Source organism: Elaeis guineensis, chromosome 11 (assembly GCF_000442705.2).
Source record: "Elaeis guineensis isolate ETL-2024a chromosome 11, EG11, whole genome shotgun sequence".
Classification (NCBI taxonomy): domain Eukaryota; kingdom Viridiplantae; phylum Streptophyta; class Magnoliopsida; order Arecales; family Arecaceae; genus Elaeis; species Elaeis guineensis.
Window position 1 is genome coordinate 116033803 of NC_026003.2, and position 21995 is coordinate 116055797.

Consider the following 21995-nt stretch of genomic DNA (forward strand, 5'->3'; position numbering starts at 1 on the left):
TGCGTGCCCGCCCTTGTGTGGATTTGATGGATACAAACACGCCCCGCCACCCCCCCAAATCAATCAACGTATATCATAAGGTAATTTGGAGGACATCTACCAGTATCTTGCATAACAGAATTAATCCTTAACGCATGCTTATAAATCTGCTTTGTTCGATTTTTTTTTTTTTTTCTTAACAGGTTCAACTTTGAGTTTGTGAAACACTTTGACGTGCATTATATGTAAATTCTTTTCGATTCATCTTTTGGTGGAACCACAAAGAACATCAAATAAGGAACTAGGATTGCAATTTTGTAGATTGCTCGACTAGAAATAGTTTTACGTTCTATCAAACAAGTTATAAGCATGCTTCTTGTTTCTTTACTTTAAAAAAGAAGATATATTTTCAGGTATCAGATTTATTTAAGTTTTCAGTTAAAAATTATTTTTGATATTTTTTTTTTATTTGGTAGTTATTTTTGTTTAACTATCTTTCATAGATTGACTAACAACAGTTTTCGGTAATCTCACGGATGAAGAAGTTAAAATTGAGTTTGTCTTATTTCTTTCAAATTGCTATTTCAACTTCTTGTGAAAGCACTTTTTTAAGTGATATTATGGAATACTAAATTTTTTTAAGAGTAAATTTTTTACTTTAGAAATGGTTGAAGGATTTTTTTTTTTTTTTTTTTTGGTAAAGGGTTGAAGGACAGTTAAAGTCATACCAAATGCATATAGGGGGTGTTTGGTGACTCAATTTGGATCACCGCGGTGATCTAAGATCACTGGTGATCCAAATTCTGAGATGATCTAATCTGTAGTGATCTAAGATCACTATATTTGGTTTGCTATAATGCAGTGATTAAAAATCTCGAGATATGTACAAGTTACTTATTTGGTATGCTACGAGAATTTAAGATCGCAAGCTATATAATATCAAAAATATCCTTGACAACTTATTTTGGAGTTAGGATTGAGAATTGGGATAGAAAAAAAATTAGAACAAAACCAAATAGATTTTTTCTCTTTCTAATCAATACGATAAGAGAATGAAAGATTTGCTTCTCTTTTTTGGAAATGACACCCCCAAGTATCCGCACGCGTTCCTTCTATTTCGTAAAGAAGATGCCTCAACTATCCACCCATGTGTGCGTAAAAAATATTACGGCAAAAATAAAAATGATTTTTTCTTCCCAAAAGTCTCTCAATTGTGAAGATATTTTGATTAATATATTTTAATATAAAATCACCGTGATGGAGTAATATTGGATATCCGTCTCAAGAGCGGATTCCTATCACCGCGTTAGACGGTGATTTGAGGAGTGAGGGTGATTTGAAATCACCGCCATATAGGATCACCATAGTGTAACCAAACACGATGATCTTATTACCTCCATCCACATCATCCTTGATCCTGGATGGATCATCCCATACCAAATACCCCCATTGTTAGGATTTGATGTCTCAAAATTCGATCCACATTGAGCTCACAGCGAGGTTCGTGATGACGAACGGAGTCCAACGAGCCCAAGATCACCTTAAATGGAGTCCAGATGATCGAGATATGCTCGATTGAATTTGATACGAAATCTGGAGCGATGGAGGACCGGTGATGGCCAGTGGTGGGCCGACGAAGCAGCGATGGTGTGGCCAAGTGTAGCAGTGCACGGCCCGATCGCGAGAGCGCGACCCAGGCCTGGGCCCACGTGTGCGGGGATCAGGCTTGCGATATCCCAATCCATGGTGGATCGAGCGGTCCATGGCCGGGCGTGTGGACCGCATGGGCGTCTCCCATGGGTTTCTTACGGTCTATGACTTATTTTGTGGACCATGTCACGATCCGATGGTCTCTGGTGCTGTCGGTCAAGATCCAAGGGTTCAGAGAGGTTTTTTTGGATGTTGTAAAGAGTCCTCAGTCCTATTCTTTCACGATTTTAAGCCTTTAAAAGGCTCTGATCCGTGAATAGAGAGGTACGATGGCGTGCGGCTTTGTTCAGGAGAAAAACCTAGTGAACAGAAGCACCGCGCCGACAAGAGCAGGAGTAGAAGCTCTAGGAAGACTGTTGAACAATGGACAGTAGTCGTTTCAAGAGTTCAGGGGGTCTTCCTTGAAAGAGAGCTTTTGTGAGGAAGAGTTTTCTGTGAAGGAGAGATTGGGTGTACGAGGGTTGAAGGTATGATCTCTTCTTGTAATTTTTCTCTTTTTTCATAGTGAAGCTTGCATGCCCCATGGAGACGAGCTCTTTTTTGACTGATCTCCGTATTTGATTATTTTTATTTTATTTCTTCTTTCTTCCTGCTGCGACGTGCGGTATCGAAAAGGTCCTGGGAGGTGGATGTCTGGCCAACTTGGTTAGATATCCACCAATCAGTGGTATCAGAGCAAGACGGTATCAGGATGCAGATTGCAGCGGTGGTGAGCAAGATTGAAGATGGAGAAAACAGGATCAATCAAGATAAAGATCAATAAGTTTGATGGAAAGAGTAATTTCTTCTTGTGGCAGACAAGGGTGAAGGACGTGCTCATCCAACAAGGATTGATCAATGCTCTCTTATGCAAGGAGAAGCTGACCACTATGAAGGTACAAGATTGGAGACGGCTACAGATGTAGGTGGTGAGTATCATCCGTATGTACTTAGCGGATGAGGTGATGATCCATATGCTTAGCGAGACTTTTTCGATGGTGCTGTGGTCGAAGCTCGAGGAGTTGTACATGGTAAAATCTCTCACCAACACTCTTTTCCTCTGGAGGCAGTTCTACCAGCTGCGGATGACTGAGAGATAGAGTGTGTAGGAGCATCTCAACCACTTTCAGAAGATCCTTACTGACCTCCTCAGTGTTGGCAAGAAAGTTGTGAAGAAGACCAGGGCACTGGTTTTGCTAGCATCGCTCCCCCCTTCACATGAGTCTTTGGTGACTGCTCTTCTAGTGGAAAAGAGTACTGTCAAGATGGACGAAGTCACTGCGGCGATTCTCCAGAACGAGGTTCTCAAGAAGGAAAACCCAGCTTCGAGCTCAGATGGCGGCAATTCAGCTTTGGTGGTTTCTGGAGGAGCAGGAGGTGATAAATGAAGTGACAGGAGATCGCGATGAGGACGGTCCAAGTTCAGGACGAGGGACTTAAGCAAAACCAGATGTTATCGATGTGACGAGTTGGGGCATCTAGCCAGAGATTACTCTCAACTCAGGGATCAGGTGAGGGCTACTACAGTGACGGCCAATAGCGATTCAAAGGAATGATGTCCTAGAGATATTTGACGAGGTATCTACTTCTTCCCAGCAGTGGAGTTTAGATTCTGCATGCATCTATCATGCATGTTGCAGAGATGAGCAGTTCGACTATCTGAAGAACAGTGAGGGTACTATTTATCTACCGGATGGATCGAGCTGTACGATTAGAAGCATCGGGATGGTCAGTTGGAAGACACAAGATGGTGCAATGAGGAGATTGGGAGAGATCCGATACATATCCGATTTTAGACATAATCTTATCTTACTGAGGAGACTGGATTCGAGAGGCTATAGGATAGTAGCTGGTGAAGGAATCTTGAAGGTGCTACGCGGCGATAGGATTATTCTGGAGGGAAAGAAGAGGACGAGAGGATATTACTACCTGACAGGGAGCCCAGTGTGAGGTGGAGCTTCAGGAGCCAAGAGGAGCCCAGAGCGAAGTGGAGCTCCAGGTGAAGGTAGATTGGGCACGAGACGCAAGCCTCGGGAGGATGAAAGGCGATATCGCAAGGTGAAATTCCTATTGCCGCAAGATGATACCCCGAGCAGATCTCAAGTCAGGAGGAGCACATCATACGATGAAGATAGGATCGAGCGGCCTAGCTTGACTCCCATGTCTGTCCATCCATGATCAGCAGACGATTGCCCCAGGACATGGGGATGAAGAGATCCAAAAGCTCTCAAAGTTAGAAAAATACTGAATGTTGAGTCGAGATGGAGATTGTTAGGATTTGATGCCTCGAGATTCGATCCACATTGAGCTCACAGTGAGGTCTGCGATGACGAATGGAGTCTAACGAGCCTAAGATCACCTCAAACGGAGTCTGGATGATCGAGATACGCTCGATTGAAGTTGGCACGAAATTCGGAGCGACGGAAGACCGGCGGCTGCCAGCGGCGGGCCGGCGGAGCGGCAGTGGTGCGGCCGCGCACTACAGCATGCGGCCCGGCTGTGGGAGCACAGCTCAGGTCCGAACGCATGCGGGCGGGTGCGGGTGCGGCCCAGGCCCACGCACACATGCACGGGGATCAGGCTCGCGATATCCTGATCCATGGTGGACCGGGCGGTCCATGGCCGGGCATGTGGACCATGTGGGCATTTCTCATGGGTTTCTCGCAGTCCACCGTGGACCTGCAATCATTTCACTTGCGTTTCTCATAGTCTACGACTTATTTCGTGGACCATGTCGCGATCCAATGGTCTCTAGCACTGTCGGTCAAGATCCAAGGGTTCAAGGAGGTTTTTTGGGTGTTGTGAGGAGTCCCTAATCCTATTCTTTCACGATTTTAAGCCTTTAAAAGGCTCTGATCCGTGAACAGAGAGGTATGGTGGTGTGCGGCTTTGTTCAGGAGAAAAACCCAGTGAACAAAAGCGCCGCACCGACAGGAGCAGGAGCAAAGGCTCTAGGGAGACTGTTGGACAACGGACAGCAGTCACTTTAAAGATTCAGGAGGGTCTTCCTAGAGAGAAAGCTTTTGTGAGAGAGAGTTTTCTGTGAGGGAAAGATTTAATGTACGAGGGTTGAGAGTGTAATCTTTTCTTATAATTTTTCTCTTTTCTCATAGTGAAGCTTGCATGTCTCGTGAAAACGAGTCCTTTTTTGGCTGACCATGTATTTGATTATTTCTGTTTTATTTTTTCTTTCTTCCTGCTGCGACGTGCGATATCGAAAAGATCCTGAGAGATAGTGTCCTAGTCAGACATCCACCAACACCCATAAATTATTTCCCACATATTTCATTAAGAAATATTTTTATACTATATAATATTAACCGATTATATCCTGCCGGTCACCCCTATTTTAATTTCTTTCGTTCAAAAGCCTATGGGTGCCAACACATTGTGCTCCGAATTGTGTGACAAGAAACATGAGCGCATTTTCATCAAGTCCAACAAGTCAATAAATGTAACCAAGGCTAATGATCATTTACATGGAAGTGCTATCACTGCATCAAATGAATGTTGTAAAAATTACGATCAGTTCAACGGGGGCTTCATGTCATCTTAACATACAAATAATGAAAACAAACAAAGATCATCTAGTTAGAACAACGACATTTTGTTTGTCCTTGTATCTTATGTATAGGAGAAAACCAATCTTCTGATCTTGGATTTTGGAGCAAACAAAAGCTAAAGAAAAAATTGGAAAAAATATTTGAATCTTGATGTTGTGTCAAAATATCGCTCTAAATTCAATCATTCTTCGATATATACATATCTCAAAGTAATAAATAGATGATCCAATGGTGAATTTACACGGATGAAGATGAACCCTTCTTTCACATGAAAGATGAAAGATGGTCCCGAATAAGAAGTTATTGGTCAAGATTGTTTCAACACGTCGACTTTAAACCATCTAATAAAATATCACTATATCATTCAGTAAATTAAAATAATTCAGTAAAAATTAGATGAAAATGATTAATTATGATTAACTATTTATTTTATTTTTAATTATTTTTTAATTATATAAAAAATTTAAATTATTAAATAATATAATAATATTTTATTAAATAATTTAAAGTCTATACAATGAAACAGTTCTGGCCAATAATTTCTCGCCCAAAAATACTGGAGCTGGCTAAGGTCGTCGTGTCTTTTATTTTTTCTTTTTTCTATTAACGTTGTACCTCAATTTTATGCTGATGCGGGGCCGTGGGTCGGAATGACTAAGGTACATCCCGTGTTAGTCATAATGTCTGAGAGAGCGGCCGAAATGGATCTAGGACTGTTCATTTAATTTTAACCGTTTCATTTTGATCCGAATCAATTCAAAATCAAAAATTAAATAATAAAAAAAAATCAAAAATCGAACTGAATAAGAGAAGAACTGAGTCGAAACCGAACCAAAAATTTTAATTCAATTCGATTCGATTATTCGATTTTTTTTATAATTTTTTATTTTTAATTATTTATTTTTGATATAATATATTTAAATAATTATTTGGATTCGTTGTTAGTTTGTTACATTATATTTAACTAAATTCAGAATCTGTTGTATTTATTGATTGATAATTTTTTATATTAAAAATTAATAAATAAAAAATAATAATATATTAATAATTGATAAATAATAAATCGATAATAAATAAAATATAATATAGTAAAAATCCTATCATCTATAATACAAATAAGCAATCATATAATACAAATAAACAATCAAGCATTACAGTGAATTATAATAATAAATTAAATTTAAATATCTAATTATCTATGTAATCAATAAATTTTTAATATAATAAATAATATAAATTTAAACTATGATTTTTATTTTTTTAATTAAATTAAATTAAAAATTAAATTTTTTAATAATAAAAATTAAAAATTATATTATATTATATTTGATTTGATTTTTTTAGATCGATTGGAACCCATTTTCAGTCTGAAACTAAATTTCGAACAGCGTGGATCGCGTGTCAGACGTGCTGAAGGAATTTCAAATTGATAAATGCTTCGAGCCAGCCCGCCATAGGGTTGGTCACGTGAGAGTTCCTGAAGTTGAGTGTTTGGCCCCATTTGAAGGTGGTCCCAGGGTACACATCATCACCTCTGGATGCTTATGCTGTTGGCAGTGTTTTTTTACGAAAAATAACACTTCGTTTCACTTACTTTCTCTCATATACCAAAACCATGAAGTGACAACACATTTGACTAGAAAAAAAAAAATGCTATGAATCAAATGCCTGTTTTTCATATATATATATATATATATATATATATAAAAGCATCAATCTGTCAGAACGTATTATAATGTTAGTTAGAGAAATTCTTTATATACCCATATGTGATATAGAAAATTCAACGTGGAGTGCACCACTTCTTCTGGTTGAACCATATAGCCATCACTTCTACAGATTGATGTTTTCGTTTAAATATATATATATATATATAAAAGCATAACGAATCCCTCAGAGCATATTATAATGCCAGTTAGAGAAATTCTTTATATACGATTTGTGATATAGAAAATTCGACGTAGAATGTACCGCTTCTTCTGGTTGAACCATATAGCCATCACTTCCTGATGCATATTTAATATTTGTAAATTGATATTTTTATTTAAAAATTTTATATGATAAAAATATCCTTCATAACTTTCTGATATCTTGTATGACTTTCTATGAATACATATGATTTCCTGTCATATGATTTTATGTGAATATATATGACTTCATGTTATATGACTTTCTGTGAATATATATGACTTCCTGTGAATATATATGACTTCTTGTGAATATATATATATTCACAGAAAGTCATATATATTTATAGAAAATCATATATATTTATAAAAAATTATATATGTTCACATAAAATCATATATATCCATAAAAAGTTACGAAAAGTTATATATATTCACCGAAAGTCATATATATTCACAGGAAGTCACTAAAAAAAAATCATACAATATATCAGAAAGTCATAAAGGGTATTTTGTGAAGGGATGTCATAATTTTGAGTAAGAATATTTTTATTATATAAAATTTTTAAACGAAAACATCAATCTGTAAGCATTAAATATGCGTCGAGAAGCAGTGACTATATGGTCCAATCGGAGGAAGCAGTGCACTCCACATCGGATTTTCTACACTGCAAGCGATGCACAAAGAATTACTCATGTCGATTATTTTAAATCCCGCCCATACTCTTTCAGCAACAAGGTGCCCATCTTCCATCCTTAAACATCTATGAAATTAGTGAAATTAATGCCAAAATCCATATCATACATTCCTATAAAAGATGTCATTATAAAGTCATCAACCCAAATTCTCTAGCAAAATTGGGCTAGTTAAAATAGTTAACTGCACAATAGATCAAGGACTTCGATTATCTTACTAAACTTGCGAAACCATGCTTAGCTTCATCTAATTTATTGTTAACATTCATAAACTTCATAATCAAATAACCATGATATTTTTGCTTCATATTGGCTATCAATTTACAAATATACAAACCATGTTTATTTCAAATAGAAGAATTTTAACAACATGTTATTACACTCCCGTAAAGTAAGTTTCTCTATTTCAATTTATAAAGCACCAAGAATAAACAAACTAATAATACGAGCTCCGATAATTCGGAGACTATGGTGAATGCAGCATAAGGGCCTTGGTGGATGTACTATTTACGCATGGGGGGCACTAAGTGCGTGGATTAGACCAAGCAATGAAACTTGAGAGGCCCTTTGAAATGGCTGGAGCAATAGATGAGTGCTTATTTAAAAGATATTTAAAAGATCCTGGAGTTCCTCTCTCTTCCAGCACACCCAAGCAGTAGCCAACAAACATTAAGAAGATAGAGTGAGATGGGTTTATGAATTTTCTTCTCCGCTGATCTAAATAGAGGTGCTCAAAACTAAATTGTGGATAAGGCACACCTAATGATGAACATACACACTTCAAATGATTGAAAAAAAAAATTGTATGGTGTTGCTTCAGATCTCCGCACCTGAGGTCGAACGCCAAGATGAGGATGGCCAAAGTGATTCTGTCATTGGAGCTCTATACAAATACCTATAAAAAGTTTTCATCAGAGTGTTCTCCAGTGAAGACTCTCCGACATTCAAGTCAAGAAACGAAAAACAATGAGAAAAGAAAAAGCGAAGATTGAGAACTTACTTTGAGGGTCCTGAAGACTCTTTATTTATAGGGGAGCAATCGAAGTCGTATACATCTCGAAGTTGTGATTGCTTTTTGGATTTAGCGTACAGATTGACTTGGAGAAGTTATTTTCTTTTATGGGAGATTCAATTGTGGAGGAATCCTTCTTCATCTAAACTTTCCTAATTTGGGAAGGAGAGAGACGTTAGCTCGGCTATGGACAATTTAGAATAGATTGTCCAAAGTCGAGATTTTGGAGATCGTGGAGCACGCATTGACCTTAGATGTTTTGAAATTAGTTGGCCATGGACGAGCTAAAATAAGATGTCCACGATCGAGGTGAAATCGTTAGCAAGGGTAGAGGACAGGTAGCAGTCACAACTAGCTCGACGGAGTATACCCAATGATCTTTATGATTTGTATGCACGTGACTTGTCAAGCGTTCATTTTCTATAGATAGATCGGAGCCGAGGATCTTTCCAGCCGAAAACGAGGTACATATCCACAGCACATGGCAAGAAAAAATGGTCCACCGATTCACTTGTCTCGTCACAGAGCATGCACCCTCCGAGACTTTTTTCCTAGTTTTTGTACCAATACTAAATATTCATTATTAAACATGAAAATCAACTACTTGATATGCAATTCAATCACAATAAAATGTGGGTCCCTAGTGTACATGATTTGAACTCAGATATCTGGAATAATCGTTGAGAGAATTTACTAGCTTGGTAAGCTGACAACTTCAAACCAGATATAGCATCTAGATCAATGGACTAATTTCAGCTGCTTCTTCCAAGAGGACTTACTTCTATCCAGAAAGCTCTACATGGGCTCAAGGAGAGAATTTTAACCTTGTTCAGAATATCCCAAGAATGCATGCATAGGTTTCAAAAGTATATGTTTGCATTTCTTGTTGAAATTGTACGAACAATAAAATCAAATACCACCAAAAGAAAGACAGCAAAAATGATATGCAGAACAAGAAGACAAATAATACATAAGAAAACAGAAAAGAATAATCTTATAAGCTACAATTTTTTTATGGTGTAAAGTTTTTATCAAATGACCTACAAGTTTATGAAATATATGAAATATTTTACATATTAATGTGTGTGGTTTAACATACCTCGAATGCAGAGATCACGAGGCTACATGAAACATTATACACGTATATGATTTGATTTTCAACAGGGAAGTCTCATGAGCATGCCAAGTTCGACTAAAAAAAGGGGTTGGAATTTTAGAGATAGGGATGCCATCTATAATACTTCTAGTTGGATGTAGAGAAAGTTCAAATATGCAATTTCTTTTTTAAATATTTTGATACGGAGAGATAGGGATGTCATCCGCAATACTTCAAAAACAAACAAAAAATGGAGAAGAAAAAGGAGATGGGAATAATATAGGAGTTGTCGCTCATGGTTGTAGTGGCAATCTCAAAGAAGAGCTTGTGGCAGTGGCAGTGTACGCGGAAAGAGTGGAAGAGAGGGATGTTCATAAAGATGACATAGAGAAGAAAAGAGGAAGGTTTTCTATTGATCCGATGGGAATCATTATTTTCCTGCAGTGCATTTTAATAATCTGCAGCTCAAACAATTGATTTATGTTTCCTAAGCTCGGGATTGGAAATCCCCATTGTAATAGGGTGAATCTACTAATTAATCTGCATATCAATCACTTTATCCTTTAAATTCATGGCATACCTTTCGATCATGTTGACCTCCCACTTGCTTATCCTGACTACTATGTTGTGGATAAGCATTACCTAAGTTATCAAAAAGTAATTCGGAAGCCCTAAAACTATCCCATGGGCTAAATTTTCTCTTAACTCGAAATAAATGTAAAGGATTTCTCCAAATGAATGGATATATGGTATAGAAAATAAGAATTTAAAGTAATTTAAAGATTAAAATGTGGATTATGAAGTTTTAGGTGCAAGTATGCCAAGAACTAAGATACATATAACTTAGATGTAAAACATTCTACATTGTATAAACGATTATCAACTTGATAGTGAATATTACATTAACATCTTCTCCGATGGTTATTAACTTGACCTTGGAGGAAGATTTGTAACAGATTGTATCCTTTTGAGGATAAATATGTGATTTTAAAAAACATTGAGAGATTCTATTAAAAAAAGGAATTGAGAGATTAACATGCAAATCAAGTAGAACTCAAGTATTGATGTGTTTTTTGTTTGTTTTTTGAGATCTGTGATGGAAGGAAAATCAAGGTCTAGATGAAGACAAATGATATGCATATTTTGTTAAAAAATGCAATTACTAGTTTTTGCTATGCATTCATCGTATATTCCATATAAAGTTTAAATAATATTTATAAATTATAATAGATTTAGTATATTGACAGATTGATTGGATTTGGCACACCCATCTCATGACTTGCTTGGTCTTGAAGCTTTAAGGTTTTATATCTATTTTTGCCCTGTTGTGGAGGTCATACCACCTCAGTTGATGTCCTCGGGACTCGGGAGTTCTCGAATTGATAAGAATATTGATGTAAACCTCGATAGTAAAGCCAACCTCATTAGGAGGCTGAGATCGTCATAAAGCCGACCTTAGCAGAAGACTGAGATCATCATAAAGCAGACCTTTTTATGATGACCTCAGTGGAAGGCTGGGATCATCATAAAGTTGACCTTAGCGAAAGGCTAAGGTCATCATAAAGCCGACCTCATCGAAAAGTTGAGATCATCATAAAGCCGATCTCATTAGAACTTTGAGATCATCATAAGACCGACCTCATTAAAAAGCTGAAGGCCAACTTTCTTATAAGACAGAAGGTCAATCTCTTAGAAAGCTATCTCTAGCATGTGGCGATATCAGAGAGAATCATCTAAAAATTATATTGATCAAAGTCTATTTCTGAGTCAGATCGGTTGAATACCGATCTAATTCAACTTAGCTCAACTAGATATCGATCTGAACTAACCTAAATTGACTCCTGATGAAGCATTATGATCAATTCGGCTATCTACCGATCTGAATCGATGTGATCCCAAAATATAGATGATTATTATACAGCTGCCTTCTAGCTTGCTATAGCTATGTTACAACTCATCACCGACTGATACATACGCTAAGTATGAACTCATTCCTAGCTAACACATACAGCTAAGTATAAACTTACTTCTGTTAGATGCATATCCTAGAAGCCAATATGGCTGATACATTGTAATAAATCTAGAACACAATTTTGTACTTAATACATTAATATGATCAATAAAAAGGTAAGTTTATATTTCATTCAAATGTGATGTGTCTTTGAATCATTCATGGAATTAGCTTTCGATAATATTCTCAAAGAGTTGAGAATTAGAGATGTATATTTAATTCCTAAAAGCTCTCGATCATAGGATTATCATGAGGATGGTGATTGATCTAGATAGACTGATGCACAAATCACTTCTTTCGAAATAGATGGATCTCTAGTCTACAGTGTAAAAATACTGGACGACAAGTGCGGGTAGTTGTTAGAGAACAACTAGTACTGAGTGCTACCAGACGAGAGATCACTTGGATTTCTATTCATTTATCAATGATTGTCTCGATGCTGTAGTTGTGTGATTGGTCCTTTGATCTGAGATGGTTCTACTGCTCACAGTGAGACTGCTGGAGTTTGATTGACACATAAATATGGATCTCAATAAGCTCTTGCAGTGGATGTTGATGATAGTTGGTCTACTATAGGAGTAAGGTGCGCATCAAAATAGAATCTATTAATCTTGATAGAGATGAGTACTCCTATAAAATTTGAGAGGCTAAGTCTGAGAGTCTGTGGCCACAGCAGTGTGATTGATAGAAAAAAATTTATATAAAAGTCATAATTGGACTTGAGTTGATCGAATCTATCATATGACTGATGTTGAGGTTTGATGATTTATTCATGACCTGCCATCTAGTCGAGACTCACGATAGAAGGACTGAATCATACATTAACTATACCTAGGAGTTCATTTAAGTTCTACTGGATTGTCACTACATACTGCAAGGTGTCACTGGTAGATTGTGAGAGCTCACTAAGATTGTTCTGGATCGACAATTCTTGATGAGTTAGAGTGAAATTGTTCCGATCCATTGAAAAGAATTTCAATGATACTTTGATAAAGATCATTGTATATCTCACTACTAGAAAGAATTGAATCTATGGGGTCACACAATAAAGAGATTAGATCTGAAATTAGTAATTGAACTTATAAAGTGTCAATTGGATTTAGAAAAACTCAATTGGGTTCAAGGTAACCTTGCTAGCACATTATTAGATTCATTTTTTTTTTTACGTTTAGATTTCTTATTTGATAAAATAATTCAAACTTAATTATCTGCTAATAATCTAAATGAATTAGATTCATTAAACTCTAATTGTTGGGTGTTTAAGATTTTGGATCATATGAATTAAGGGTGCAAGACTCTAACTAATTTTTTTGATAGTTATTCTTGGATGCCATCTTGATTTGATCAAGTTGGGCATGTCCTATGATTAGAGGGCCTTTTGATTTCATATGGGGCATCTCTTAGATGCAAAAGAGGGTGTGAATTAGTGGGTGCAAGGGCTTCAAGAGTTAGCGTCTAATAGGATTCCAAATAGAAATTGAATAACTTAAGTTATTAGGAAACTTAATGCAAATAGGACTTGTATTATGAGATTAAATAGGATTCAATCCTTTTGCTTATTTAAAGGGACCTCCCCTAAGGTCCCTAGAGCAATCTAACTAGCACCCCATGCCCACCAAAGAGAGCCCCCGCATCCTCTCTTCTTCTCCCTTTCTTCTCCCCTCTCTTCTCCTTGGGACGTCCCACACATCCTCCCTTGTTGGGTGTCCTACTTCTTCCTCACGCCCAAGGCTGTTGGGCGTCCCACCTTGCTGGTTCTTGATATTTGGTAGCCGCATAAAGTAAAAAAGAAAGGCAAGAGAAAAAGAGAAGAAGAAGATCAAGGAAAGAGATCAAATGTTGATCATAATCCAGGCTTCGTTCAGATTCAGCAGGCTGAATTTTCTTAGAGAAGAAAATTTAACTTGAAGAGGGCTATTCCAGACTGATCTCGAGTGGATACCCATAGAGGTCAGATACTTATGCGGCTAGAAATTTTTTTTTTCTCTTTCAGATCCAGATTTGAAGAAAGAGATCACAAAATAGATATGCAATTTGATCACAATCTGAATTTCAGCATATATCAATTTTAGCACATGAACTAGATCCTTGTGGTTTTATATTTTTATGCATGCATGATTTAGATTAAAAGTATTTTAATCTTATATTCTGCTACGGTGTTTAAAAAATAAAATTTTGAAACACACATGCATGCCTCAAGCCTCGAATTCCAATAGTGGTATCAGAGCCACGGATTTCATATTGCTGAAATTATCATATATGTTTTGAAAAAAATTTCAAAATCTGATTTTTTATTAATACATAAGATATATAGATGAATCTTTAAATCTAAAAATTAATTTTAGATTTAATTTTAGAACATATAGTTGATATGTGAAAGTATGTATAGATCTAAATTTTGATCTAGAATGATTTCTAGTTCATGTTCATATAATATGTAGATGCATACATAAACCTGAAATTTTATACGATCTGATTCATGATTCATATATAAGATATGTGATTGTATGTTTAGATCATAAAACTACTTTCAATATGATCCATGATTAGTATATGAGATATATGATATCATGTTGTAGATCTAAATTTTATTTAGATTTGAATTTTACATGTATATATGCGATATATGTTTGTATGTTAAATCTGAAAATTATTTTTATGATTTAAAACTTACTTTTATGCAAAGAATTTAGATCTAAAATTTGATTGTAGAATCTGAAATTTGTGTTTGTACATGAGAATTTTGGTTATGAAAAAATCAAAAATTAGGTCATGTAATAGGATTGCATCTAGAATTTTTGATTTAAATCATATGGGTCTAATTCGATTAAATAATTGATCAAATTGAGTTAAATATTGATGTGGGTTAGATTAATTAAGTTATATGATCATACAATTGTTGTTAATCAAATTGATTGAGTCTCATATATAGAATCGATTAACCTAAAGATCTAATTTGACTCGTTGGTTTGAGCCCGATTCGCTTGAGCTAACCTGTTTGGACCAATTGACCTATTGGTGTCTAAAGCAAGTAATTGAGACATGATTATTTAATTGATTCTGTTCGCTTACCTGATCAATTTATTGGTATCTAAGCAAAGCAACGGGGGACCCCATCGATCTCCACTTGGCCAATTTGAAAGATTGGATCTTAAATAAGGTTGCTTAGCATTTAGTTTAGCCCATGCCAATTAGATCGGTTATATGATGACTGATTAGATGAGACCTAAATTCAAACATTCCCACAAATATTAAGTCCATAGATCTTCCACTGTTGTAGATATACGGACGTGCTATCGGTGTTGATTGATCTCAACTGGTCACAGTGATTCAGTTGCATCGAGAACATGCAACCACTCTATTAGCAAAGAGTTATCTCAAGATAAGGATGGGGTTAGATCCAATAACTATTAGGTGAGAGATTCAATGACGGTCTTATACCTGTTTGTGAATGGTGGGTCGGGCTTAACTAAAAAATATGGACAATAACTATTAGGTGAGCCCATATGACTTAGAAATCAAGTCGCTGCAACATGCTTAGAGAAGCATCTGGATAAAGAGTTACCTATGCATCGGTGTGTATGTTACCAATAACTATTAGATGAGGTGCATGGCATCGGTGGGACTGCAGCACTCACTAAAAATCTTTTATTGCGTTAGGATTTTTGTTTCCTTCTCGGAGAGTGGAGGGATCCGAAAAATTAGTCGGAGTCATTGTTTGCATCTTAAAGTTTCTAAAAGTAAATATAACATTAAAGTATAAAAATCTAACTTGAATCTCTATTCTCATAGTTAAACAATGTCAGCCTCAAATCCTCTAGCCCACGTCTTTGAAATCAATCATTTGATCAAAATTAATTACAAAGACTAGCTCAGAAATCTCAAGATTATCCTGACTTTAGAAAAATTAAGTCATGACTCGATCAAAAACTCATAGTATTACCAAATCATCCTACTACCGAGCAAAGAGCTATTTTTGAAAAGTAAACAGATGAAGACAGTCAGTTCAAGTGTTATGTGCTGCCATCAATGTCAAACGAGTTGCAAAGCCAGCATGAGCATATACCCACTACCAGGGCTATGATAACTCACCTACAAAAATTGTATGGTAAGCAGAGCCATACTATGCACTTCAAAGTATCCAAGAGACTCTTTAACTTGAAGATGTGCAAAGGACAGTCTGTCCATGAGCACTGTATGACAATGATCAAGGATATTGAGGAGCTTGGAAAGCTCGGACTTGAAATACAAAAGAAAATGCAAATGGATTTGATGCTTCAATCCCTTACAAGTTTATATAGTCAATTTATTATAAATTTTCATATGAACAAGCTCGATTGCATTATACCTGAACTGGTCAACATGTTGGTCACTACGGAAGGAATCTTAAAGAGTTCAAGGGACACTGTTCTCACTGTGGAGTGAATTTCTTCCAAGAGAAAGTCTACTGAGAAGAAAAAGGTTAAATCCACTAAGAAGTAGAAGAAGGAGAACAGGCCAAAGAAGAAAGTTCCTAAGAAGACCGAAGCAAAGAAAAAGTATTTTCACTGTGATGCTGAAGGCCATTGGAGAAGAAACTGTCCACTCTATTTAGAAAGCTTAAAGATTAAAAAAGATGATAAACTTTCTGAAAGTATGTTCGTAATTGAATCTAACCTTATGATTTCTTCTACTTCTAGTTGGATATTAGACTCTGACTCGAGTGCTTATATATGTACCTCAATGCAAGATTTAATAGAAAGTAGAAGGTTGAGGGAAGGTGACATGATCCTTCAGATCGGCAAGAGAGCAAAAATTACTGCAGAGGCCGTTGGCACTTATCCTCTTCGATTACTGTCTGATTTTAGATTAGATTTAAAAGACTGTTATTATATTCCTGTAGTTAGTCAGAATTTGATTTTCGTATCTGTACTAGCACAGAAAGGTTTTGAAATTAGTTTCAATAAAAACTTTTATTCTATTTATTTATGAAATAAATTGGTTGCACGAGATCTTTTAATTGATAGTCTTTATCACTTGCATGTTGATGTGAATGTGAATTTAAACAAGTAAATAATGAGTACCATAGGTCAAAAGAGATTCAGAGATGATATTAACCAGAAGTACTTGTGGCACCATAGACTAAGCCATATTGGAGAGGACAGGATAAACACACTGGAGAAAGATGGAATCCTTGGCTCTTTTAACCCAGAGCCGTATCCAGTTTGTGAATTTTGCCTTCGAAAAAAAATGGCCAAGTTATCCTTTGTAGAAGTCAAGGGGCTATTTGATGTGTGTGCGCTATTTGATGTGCAAGCTAGGGGTGGTTATGCCTACTTCATTATCTTTATCGATGATCTGTCTAGGGATGGGTATGTGTATCTGATAAAATATAAGTCTGAAGTCTTTGAAAAGTTCAAGAAATTCAAACATAAAGTAGAAAAGCAAACAGAAAAATCCATTAAGATTTTTCGATCTGATCGAGGAGGTGAATACCTTAATCTAAAATTTTTCGAGTATCTTAAGGACAATGGCATAGTCTCTCAATGGACTCCTCTTGGAACATCTCAGCTCAACGGAGTATCTGAAAGGTGGAATATAACCCTATTGGATATGATCAGATCCATGATGAGCTTCACTGATCTATCCTTATATCTTTGGAGACATACTTTATTAATCACCATTCATCTGTTGAATAAAGTTCTACCAAAATTTATTTCTACCACACTGTATGAGATATGGTACAGTAAGAAACTGAGTCTAGATTATTTTAAGACTTAGGGATATCCGGTCTATATCAAGAAACAGATGGCTGATAAGTTAGAGGATAGATCTATTATAACTCATTTTATAGGGTATCCAAAAGAATCCATCGGATACTACTTCTATTTTTCATAAGATCACAATGTGATTGTGAGTCGAAACACCATATTTTTAGAAAAATAGTTTATCCAAGATGGTGGTAGTGGGAGGCTAGTTGAGCTCGAAGAGGTCTCTGAAGAGCAAAGAGATATCGATCCTCAGGAACCCATTATTCATGAGCTAGTAATAGATGTTCCTCTAACACCTCATAGATCTAGCAGGATCTTCCGACCTCCTAAAAGGTACATGGGTATGCTTATGGAGAAAGTAAAAAATATTTATTATGGGAGACAGGGGCCATGGTGATGATCCTAATACCTTTGATAAGGAGATGTCCGACATCGATTTCGAAAAATGATTAGATGTGATGAGATCAGAAATTGACTCGATGCACTGAAACCAAATATGGACCTTAGTGGATCCATCTGAGGATATTGTATCCATTGGGTATAAATGGATCTACAAAAGAAAAATAGATGCCGATGATAAGATAGAGACCTATAAAGCTAGACTTGTAGCTAAAGATTATAGTCAGCGTAAGGATATTGACTATCAAAAAAATTTTTCGTCTGTAGCCATACTGAAATTCATCCACACTCTGCTTGCTGTTGCAGCTTACTATAATTATGAAATCTGATAGATAGATACAAAAACTACTTTTCTGAATGGATATCTTGAGAAAGATATATATATGGAGCAGTCTATGGGTTTCATATCTGGTGATGGTGATCATAGAGTCTTCAAGCTACAAAGATCCATATACAGATTAAAGAAAGCTTCTCAGAGTTGGAACCATCATTTTGATGAGGCAATCAAATCATTTAATTTCATAAAAAATGAAGAGAAATCATGTGTATATAAAAGGATTAGTGAGAGCACAATAACATTTCTCGTATTGTATGTAGATGATATTCTCTTTATTGAGAATGATATTCTCATGCTGATCATGGTCAAAAGATGGTTGTTCAAGAAATTCTCCATGAAAGATCTAGGGGAAGCATCCTATATTCTCGAAATAAAGATCTATAGGGATACATATAAATGGATGCTAGGTCTATCACAAAAGCTGTACACAGAGAAGATACTGAAGAAGTTCAGCATGAAAAATTCTAAAAGAAAATTTTTGCCTCTTAGACATGGTATTAATCTTTCCAAGATGATGTGTCTGACCACATCTGAGGAAGTACAGCGCATGAGTAGGATTTCTTATGCCTCGGCTATAGAAAGCCTCACGTATGCCATGCTATGTACTCGACCTGATATTATCCTTGCTGTGAGTATCTCGAGCAGGTATCAATCGAATCTAGATGAAGAGCACTGGATAGCTGTGAAGAACATCCTTAAGTACTTGAGAAAGACTAAGGATTTGTTCTTGATCTTTGGAGGAGGTTCTGAGTTGCGAGTCGAGGGATATACTGACTCAGACTTCAAGTCTGATCCTGATGATAGAAAGTCTACGTCAGAATATGTGTTTATTTGCAATGGTGGCGCAGTCAGCTGGAAGAGTTTCAAGCAATTCATCATAGCAGATTTGATCATAAAAGCTGAGTATGTCGCTGCTTCGGATGCTATAAAGAAAGGCTTCTGGTTCAAGAAGTTTATCGTGAAACTTGAGATTATGACATCAGATGCCATACCACTTTACTGTGACAATAATGGAGCCATAGCACTTGCTAAAGAACCAAAGTCTCATAAAAAATCAAAGCACATCGAGCGGCGGTATTATATCATATGTGATTATCTCGAAAAAAAATATGTCGAGATGCGAAGAGTAGACTCTACAAACAATGTGACAGACCCGCTGACAAAGTAATTGAGCCAACCAAAAATGAAAGTCCATCTTGAGAAGATGGAACTTAGATTTATGGTCAATTGATTTTAGTCCAAGTGAGAGAGTGTTAGATGTATATCTTAGAAGCCAATATGGCTGACATATTGTAATAAATTTAGGATATAATTTTATACTTAATACATGATATGATCAATAAAAAGATAAATTTATATTTCATTTAAGTGTAATGTGTCCTTGAATCGTCCATATAATTAGCTTTCGATACATATTCTCAAAGAGTTGAGAATTAGAGATATATATTTAATTTTTAAAAATTTTCGATCATAGAATTATCACGAGGACGGTGATTGATCCAGATAGACTAGCGTACAGATCGCTTCCTTCAGGATAAATGAGTTTCTAGTCTACAGTGTAGAGACACTGGATGATGAGTGCGGGTAGTTATTAGAGAACAACTAGTACTGAGCATGACCATGCGAGAGATCATTTAGATTTCTATTCATTCGTTAATGATTATCTCGATGCTGTAGTTGTGTGACTAGTCTTTTGATCTGAGATGATACTACTGCTCGCAGTGAAGCTGCTGGATTTTGATTGACATATAAATATGGATCTCAATGAGCTCTTGTAGTGAATGTTGGCGACAGTTGGTTCACTATAGGAGTAGAGTGCGCAGCAAGATGGGATCTATCGATCTTGATAGAGAGGAGTAGTTCTATGAGATTTAAGAGGCTAAATCCAAGAGTTTATGGCCACAACAGTATGATTGATGGAAAAAAATTTTTATAGAAATCACAATTGGATTTGAACTGATCGAATCTATCATATGACTGATGTTGAGGTTTGACAATTTATCTATGACCTGCCATCTAGTCGAGACTCACGATAGAGGAACTGAATCACACGTTAACTACATCTAGAGATTTATTTCAGTTCTACTGGGTTGTCATTACATACTACTAGGTGTTACTGATGGATTATGAGAACTCACTAGGATTGCTCTGGATCAACAATCCTTGATGAGTTAGAGTGGAATTGTTCCGACCCATTGAAAAGAGTTTCAATAATACTTTGATAGAGATCATTGTATATCTCACTATCAGATAGAATTGAACATATGGGATCACACAATAAAGGGATTAGGCCTGAAATTAGCAATTAAATTTGTGAAGTGTCAATTGAGTTTAGAGAAATCCGATTGGGCTTAAGATAATCTTGCTAGCACATGATTGGACCCAATTTTTTCTTTACGTTTGAATTTTTTATTTGATAAGATAATTTAAACTTAATTATCTGCTAATAATCTAAATGAATTAGATTAATTAAACTTCAATTATTGGATGTCTAAAGTTTTGGATCATATGAATTAAGGGTGCAAGATCCTAATTAATTTTCTTGATATCTATTCTTAGGCGCCACCTTGATTTGATTAAGTTGGGCGTGTCCCATGATTAGAAGGCCTTTTGATTTCATATGGGACGTCCCTTGGGTGCAAAAGAGAGTGTGAATTTATAGATGCAAGGGCTCCAAGAGTTGGCGTCTAATAGGATTCCTAATGAAAGTTGAATAACTTAAGTTATTAGAAAACCTAATGCAAGTAGGACTTGTATTATAAGATTGAATAGAATTCAATCATTTTGCTTATTTAAAGGAACCTCTCTCAAGGTCCTTAGAGCAATCCAACCAGCACCCCATGCCCACCAAAGAGAGCCCCCATGCCCTCTCTTCATCTCCCTTTCTCCTCCCCTCTCTTCTCCTTGGGATGTCCCACACGTCCTCTCTTGTTGGGCGTCCCACTTCTTTCTCACGCCCAAGGCTGTTGGGCATCCCACCTTGCTGGTTCTTGATGTTTGGTAGAAGCACAAAGCAAGGGAGAAAGGCAAGAGAAGAGGAGAAGAAGAAGATCAAGAAAAGAGATCGTGTTGATCGCGATCCAAGCTTCATTCAGATTCAGCAGGCTGAATTTTCTTAGAGAAAAAAATTTAATTTGAAGAGGACTGTTCTAGGTTAATTTTGAGTAGATATCCATAGAGATCAGACACTTGTGTGGATAGAAAAAAAAATTTTCTTTCAGATCCAGATTTGAAGAAAGAGATTGCAAAACAGGTATGCAATTTGATCATAATCTGAATTTCAGCATATGTCAATTTCAGTACATGAACTAGATCTTTGTGATTTTATATTTTTATACATACATGATTCAGATTAAAAGTATTTTAATCTTATATCATATTACGATGTTTAGAAAATAAAATTTTGAAACGCATACATACCCCAAGCCTCGAATTTCAACAACTTCCAACTAGTACGTATAGCTATACTCTAGCTTATTTATAGCTGGCTACAACTGTCTAACAAACTCTCATAATGGCCTAACAAATTTTGTAATGGCCTCACCAGCCCCTCTAT